This window comes from Schistocerca gregaria, unplaced genomic scaffold (assembly GCF_023897955.1).
Source record: "Schistocerca gregaria isolate iqSchGreg1 unplaced genomic scaffold, iqSchGreg1.2 ptg000746l, whole genome shotgun sequence".
NCBI lineage: Eukaryota > Metazoa > Arthropoda > Insecta > Orthoptera > Acrididae > Schistocerca > Schistocerca gregaria.
In genome coordinates, this window is record NW_026062122.1 from 77,501 (window position 1) to 85,000 (window position 7,500).

Below are 7,500 nucleotides of genomic sequence, written 5' to 3' on the forward strand. Positions count from 1 at the left end.
TCCTGGCCAGGCATAGTTCACCATCTTTCGGGTCCCAACGTGTACGCTCTAGGTGCGCCTCACCTCGCAATGAGGACGAGACGCCCCGGGAGTGCGGAGGCCGCCGCCCCGTGAAGGGCGGGGAAGCCCCATCCTCCCTCGGCCCGCGCAAGGCGAGACCTTCACTTTCATTACGCCTTTAGGTTTCGTACAGCCCAATGACTCGCGCACATGTTAGACTCCTTGGTCCGTGTTTCAAGACGGGTCGTGAAATTGTCCAAAGCTGAAGCGCCGCTGACGGGAGCGATTATTCCGCCCGAGAGCATCCCGAGCCAACAGCGGCGCGGGTCCGGGGCCGGGCCAGGTAGGTCCGTCATCCGGGAAGAACCGCGCGCGCTTGCCGGGAGCCCGAGCGCCCAAAGGGGCGAATCGACTCCTCCAGATATACCGCCGAGCAGCCAGCCAGGACACCGGGGCTCTGCCCAACAGACGCGAACCGAGGCCCGCGGAAGGACAGGCTGCGCACCCGGGCCGTAGGCCGGCACCCAGCGGGTCGCGACGTCCTACTAGGGGAGAAGTGCGGCCCACCGCACACCGGAACGGCCCCACCCCGCGGCGAGTGGAAAGGCAACCGGACACGACCCCGCCGCGGATTGCTCCGCGCGGGCGGCCGGCCCCATCTGCCGAGGGCGGGGGCCAGTGGCCGGATGGGCGTGAATCTCACCCGTTCGACCTTCTCACGTTTACCCCAGAACGGTTTCACGTACTTTTGAACTCTCTCTTCAAAGTTCTTTTCAACTTTCCCTCACGGTACTTGTTCGCTATCGGTCTCGTGGTCATATTTAGTCTCAGATGGAGTTTACCACCCACTTGGAGCTGCACTCTCAAGCAACCCGACTCGAAGGAGAGGTCCCGCCGACGCTCGCACCGGCCGCTACGGGCCTGGCACCCTCTACGGGCCGTGGCCTCATTCAAGTTGGACTTGGGCTCGGCGCGAGGCGTCGGGGTAGTGGACCCTCCCAAACACCACATGCCACGACAGGCGGCAGCCTGCGGGGTTCGGTGCTGGACTCTTCCCTGTTCGCTCGCCGCTACTGGGGGAATCCTTGTTAGTTTCTTTTCCTCCGCTTAGTAATATGCTTAAATTCAGCGGGTAGTCTCGCCTGCTCTGAGGTCGTTGTACGAGGTGTCGCACGCCACACCGCCAGCCGGCTGTGCACGCTACCGAGAAAGTACCGGTATGCGAACCGCCAGGCGACGGGCGCGCATCGCACGTTTAAGGAGACGCGGCCGGCCACACAGGCGACCACGACACTCCCACGTCTCCGAAGCGGGACAAACGCCGCGCGCTTCAGTATACGTAGCCGACCCTCAGCCAGACGTGGCCCGGGAACGGAATCCATGGACCGCAATGTGCGTTCGAAACGTCGATGTTCATGTGTCCTGCAGTTCACATGTCGACGCGCAATTTGCTGCGTTCTTCATCGACCCACGAGCCGAGTGATCCACCGTCCTGGGTGATCTTTTCCTTTTCAGTCTCCCACTGTCTCTTTCAAGACAGTAGCATTTGCGGGACTGAGGCGTCTGACGGCCCCTGTTCCACTATTTTTTTTGTGTCCAACGGCCTCACAGCCGATGGGCGTCGTACGGCTCCACACCGGAGCGGACAGGCACTCGGGCGAACGTCATTCAAAACCGGCGCCAGGCGCCAGGTACCGCAGGCCAGCCGCTCCAGAGCTTCAGCGCTCGTACCACACAACAACAACACTTCCGCTAGTTTTGAGAGGCACGCGTGGTTCCGCACGCGGCGCACGGCCACTGCCGTACAGGTAGCGTGTTGCGCGACACGACACGCACATCGAAAGACATGCAGTCTAGTCGGTAATGATCCTTCCGCAGGTTCACCTACGGAAACCTTGTTACGACTTTTACTTCCTCTAAATGATCAAGTTTGGTCATCTTTCCGGTAGCATCGGCAACGACAGAGTCGATGCCGCGTACCAGTCCGAAGACCTCACTAAATCATTCAATCGGTAGTAGCGACGGGCGGTGTGTACAAAGGGCAGGGACGTAATCAACGCGAGCTTATGACTCGCGCTTACTGGGAATTCCTCGTTCATGGGGAACAATTGCAAGCCCCAATCCCTAGCACGAAGGAGGTTCAGCGGGTTACCCCGACCTTTCGGCCTAGGAAGACACGCTGATTCCTTCAGTGTAGCGCGCGTGCGGCCCAGAACATCTAAGGGCATCACAGACCTGTTATTGCTCAATCTCGTGCGGCTAGAAGCCGCCTGTCCCTCTAAGAAGAAAAGTAATCGCTGACAGCACGAAGGATGTCACGCGACTAGTTAGCAGGCTAGAGTCTCGTTCGTTATCGGAATTAACCAGACAAATCGCTCCACCAACTAAGAACGGCCATGCACCACCACCCACCGAATCAAGAAAGAGCTATCAATCTGTCAATCCTTCCGGTGTCCGGGCCTGGTGAGGTTTCCCGTGTTGAGTCAAATTAAGCCGCAGGCTCCACTCCTGGTGGTGCCCTTCCGTCAATTCCTTTAAGTTTCAGCTTTGCAACCATACTTCCCCCGGAACCCAAAAGCTTTGGTTTCCCGGAGGCTGCCCGCCGAGTCATCGGAGGAACTGCGGCGGATCGCTGGCTGGCATCGTTTATGGTTAGAACTAGGGCGGTATCTGATCGCCTTCGAACCTCTAACTTTCGTTCTTGATTAATGAAAACATACTTGGCAAATGCTTTCGCTTCTGTTCGTCTTGCGACGATCCAAGAATTTCACCTCTAACGTCGCAATACGAATGCCCCCGCCTGTCCCTATTAATCATTACCTCGGGTTCCGAAAACCAACAAAATAGAACCGAGGTCCTATTCCATTATTCCATGCACACAGTATTCAGGCGGGCTTGCCTGCTTTAAGCACTCTAATTTGTTCAAAGTAAACGTGCCGGCCCACCGAGACACTCAACAAAGAGCACCCTGGTAGGATTTAAACGGGGTCCGCCTCGGGACGCGAAAGCACCCCTTCGGCTCGCCCCACCGGCAGGACGTCCCACGATACATGCCAGTTAAACACCGACGGGCGGTGAACCAACAGCGTGGGACACAAATCCAACTACGAGCTTTTTAACCGCAACAACTTTAATATACGCTATTGGAGCTGGAATTACCGCGGCTGCTGGCACCAGACTTGCCCTCCAATAGATACTCGTTAAAGGATTTAAAGTGTACTCATTCCGATTACGGGGCCTCGGATGAGTCCCGTATCGTTATTTTTCGTCACTACCTCCCCGTGCCGGGAGTGGGTAATTTGCGCGCCTGCTGCCTTCCTTGGATGTGGTAGCCGTTTCTCAGGCTCCCTCTCCGGAATCGAACCCTGATTCCCCGTTACCCGTTACAACCATGGTAGGCGCAGAACCTACCATCGACAGTTGATAAGGCAGACATTTGAAAGATGCGTCGCCGGTACGAGGACCGTGCGATCAGCCCAAAGTTATTCAGAGTCACCAAGGCAAACGGACCAGACAAGCCAATCCGATTGGTTTTGATCTAATAAAAGCGTCCCTTCCATCTCTGGTCGGGACTCTGTTTGCATGTATTAGCTCTAGAATTACCACAGTTATCCAAGTAACGTGGGTACGATCTAAGGAACCATAACTGATTTAATGAGCCATTCGCGGTTTCACCTTAATGCGGCTTGTACTGAGACATGCATGGCTTAATCTTTGAGACAAGCATATGACTACTGGCAGGATCAACCAGGGAGCTGCGTCAACTAGAGCTGAGCAGCCGGCCGCCCGGGAGTGTGTCCCGGGGGCCCGCGCGAACACGCAAGCGTCCGCTCAATTATTCTGCAAACAGGAGGAGGCCGAGCTCCCCTGCACGATACACCTCGAAACCCTCTCAGGTCCCGGCGGCGCGCAGCGCCGTCCTAGGTACTTGGTCGGTTTCGAGAGAGGCGCAATCGCCCGGAGTTAGGCGAGTAGACGGTTTTAGTGCGAACACCCTTGCTCCCAACTGAGCTTGCCGCTGCCGACAGAGGCCCGGGAGCGTGCTGTCGTGGCATTGCCGGCGGGAGACAACACGCGCCACCTATGGTGACCGGCAGCTCCAACGCCAGCGCCACACAAGGGCAAAGCCCCACTTGGGTGCAGAAGCGAACTCTCCCAGCACAGCGCACGCGCCAACACGTCCGCACAACTGCGATACAAACCACCTGCGAGAACCGCTGGGGCGACCGAGCAGCAGACGGCGTCGCGGCGCCGAGTGCCAGGCGGCGGCGCATCCTCAACGCACACAGTCCTCAATCAGACCAGCACACTGCAGATGTCCACCGCGCTTCGCACCGGGCTCGGCTGAACCAACTTTGGCCGCCAGGCGCCGCGTGCAGGGTGCGCCGCAGCGTAGCTGCGCCGCCTGCCGGGCCCGTCGGCTGGCGCTCCTGCCACTCGGCGCCCCCCACCAGCCGCCTGTTGCGCGTGCGCCCACGCAGCGCGCGGCCAACACGCCGGGCGGCCCCCCTTCACCGGCCGGGAACAGTCCCACCAAGCCACCGCCGCGTATCGCTTCATACCCACATGGGCCTAGTCACGCGTGTGGATGTGGCGGGTACCGCTGAAACAACCGGTTAATAGCTGTACCGATCGTCGCCATCACAGATTCACCTCCAGCGTGAACAACCGCTCAACAACGGATTTCCAGTTCATTTGCGTATCTTGGGCAGTAAACGTAGATGTCCACCTACATTTGCGAATTCAACAATTCTTGCATGCCAGGATGTCATGTGTCACGACACGCTACATCAGACCACATACACACTGCGACATGTGCAGAAGAGAACACGTGGAAGGTGGCCCGCGCACGTATGCGATGTACCTTCCGCGATCCACTGTCAACCGGCATCTGCGGCATGTCCCAGATATGGAACGCGGTCCACCAGGGTAGCACTTTGTGTGAGGCAATACGACAAAGTCGGAATACACGCGTCACTACATCAGACGGCTCACGCTGACCTGACCTGACCTGACTCACCGCACCACCACCCCCAGCGACCCAGGGTGACATACAATGCGTTCGTACGTTCCTCCCACACGCCTCTACGGCGTACCACAGTGCAACCTAGCTGTTATTGGGAGACGAGACAAGTAGCATCAAGCACAACATATGGAAATTGAGATTCGACACCGTTGGGCACAGCCAGCGTACGGTCACACGTATCACACTACTTCACTCTGTACGTAACGACCGATGATCGGTACAGCGTGTGGGTTACGCGTACGACATCAGCGGACAATGGACACAGACCATACCACGACGTACACTGAGGGCGTCGACATCTGAATGCAACTGAACAGCTGCGAGGCTCATTTAACACTCAAACGCCAGACCGACCAGCTTGAGAGGACAGAGACACAAAGAGGGGGACAGAGGGGGACAGAGGGGGGGGAGGGGGGGGTCGGCGATATAGTCCTATTGCAGTACAATTGACAGTGGATAGCAGGAATATGTGGAAAGTAAGCAACACTCGCAAGACATCTACATGAGGATAACAACGACACCAGAGATTCCGAGCAGTGAACTATGTTAGGCAAAGGGACAACGTGGGTTAGGTTAAGGGACAACGTGGGTTAGGTTAAGGGACAACGTGGGTTAGGTTAAGGGACAACGTGGGTTAGGTTAAGGGACAACGTGGGTTAGGTTAAGGGACAACGTGGGTTAGGTTAAGGGACAACGTGGGTTAGGTTAAGGGACAACGTGGGTTAGGTTAAGGGACAACGTGGGTTAGGTTAAGGGACAACGTGGGTTAGGTTAAGGGACAACGTGGGTTAGGTTAAGGGACAACGTGGGTTAGGTTAAGGGACAACGTGGGTTAGGTTAAGGGACAACGTGGGTTAGGTTAAGGGACAACGTGGGTTAGGTTAAGGGACAACGTGGGTTAGGTTAAGGGACAACGTGGGTTAGGTTAAGGGACAACGTGGGTTAGGTTAAGGGACAACGTGGGTTAGGTTAAGGGACAACTTGAGTTAGGTTAAGGGACAACTTGAGTTAGGTTAAGGGACAACTTGAGTTAGGTTAAGGGACAACTTGAGTTAGGTTAAGGGACAAATTGAGTTAGGTTAAGGGACAAATTGAGTTAGGTTAAGGGACAAATTGAGTTAGGTTAAGGGACAAATTGAGTTAGGTTAAGGGACAACTTGAGTTAGGTTAAGGGACAACTTGAGTTAGGTTAAGGGACAAATTGAGTTAGGTTAAGGGACAACTTGAGTTAGGTTAAGGGACAACTTGAGTTAGGTTAAGGGACAACTTGAGTTAGGTTAAGGGACAACTTGAGTTAGGTTAAGGGACAACTTGAGTTAGGTTAAGGGACAACTTGAGTTAGGTTAAGGGACAACTTGAGTTAGGTTAAGGGACAAATTGAGTTAGGTTAAGGGACAAATTGAGTTAGGTTAAGGGACAAATTGAGTTAGGTTAAGGGACAAATTGAGTTAGGTTAAGGGACAAATTGAGTTAGGTTAAGGGACAAATTGAGTTAGGTTAAGGGACAACTTGAGTTAGGTTAAGGGACAACTTGAGTTAGGTTAAGGGACAACTTGAGTTAGGTTAAGGGACAACTTGAGTTAGGTTAAGGGACAACTTGAGTTAGGTTAAGGGACAACTTGAGTTAGGTTAAGGGACAAATTGAGTTAGGTTAAGGGACAAATTGAGTTAGGTTAAGGGACAAATTGAGTTAGGTTAAGGGACAAATTGAGTTAGGTTAAGGGACAAATTGAGTTAGGTTAAGGGACAACTTGAGTTAGGTTAAGGGACAAATTGAGTTAGGTTAAGGGACAACTTGAGTTAGGTTAAGGGACAACTTGAGTTAGGTTAAGGGACAACTTGAGTTAGGTTAAGGGACAACTTGAGTTAGGTTAAGGGACAACTTGAGTTAGGTTAAGGGACAACTTGAGTTAGGTTAAGGGACAACTTGAGTTAGGTTAAGGGACAAATTGAGTTAGGTTAAGGGACAAATTGAGTTAGGTTAAGGGACAAATTGAGTTAGGTTAAGGGACAACTTGAGTTAGGTTAAGGGACAACTTGAGTTAGGTTAAGGGACAACTTGAGTTAGGTTAAGGGACAACTTGAGTTAGGTTAAGGGACAACTTGAGTTAGGTTAAGGGACAAATTGAGTTAGGTTAAGGGACAAATTGAGTTAGGTTAAGGGACAAATTGAGTTAGGTTAAGGGACAACTTGAGTTAGGTTAAGGGACAAATTGAGTTAGGTTAAGGGACAAATTGAGTTAGGTTAAGCGATAATCTGGTACAGCCACAGTTACACTAGATCGCGTGTTACAGCCACAGTTAGGTTAAGCGATTATCTGGTACAGCCACAGTTAGGTTAAGCGATAATCTGGTACAGCCACAGTTAGGTTAAGCGATAATCTGGTACAGCCACAGTTAGGTTAAGCGATAATCTGGTACAGCCACAGTTAGGTTAAGCGATAAACTGGTACAGCCACAGTTAGGTTAAGCGA

At 53.7% G+C, this 7,500-nt stretch overlaps 3 non-coding genes across 3 annotated transcripts in view; all 3 read right to left on the reverse strand.

The window, feature by feature from the left end:
* Positions 1–1,156, reverse strand: part of LOC126320797 (large subunit ribosomal RNA) — a 4,214-nt gene extending 3,058 nt beyond the window's left edge. Inside the window, exon 1 of the ribosomal RNA XR_007558264.1 lies at positions 1–1,156. This exon is cut by the window's left edge and continues 3,058 nt beyond it. This is a non-coding gene — a ribosomal RNA (large subunit ribosomal RNA).
* Positions 1,157–1,344: 188 nt separating this feature from the next.
* Positions 1,345–1,499, reverse strand: LOC126320778 (5.8S ribosomal RNA). The gene has a single exon (XR_007558246.1). It is a non-coding gene; the product is annotated as a 5.8S ribosomal RNA (ribosomal RNA).
* Positions 1,500–1,861: 362 nt separating this feature from the next.
* LOC126320787 (small subunit ribosomal RNA) lies at positions 1,862–3,754 on the reverse strand. The gene has a single exon (XR_007558254.1). It is a non-coding gene; the product is annotated as a small subunit ribosomal RNA (ribosomal RNA).
* Between the last annotated feature and the right edge of the window lie 3,746 nt (positions 3,755–7,500).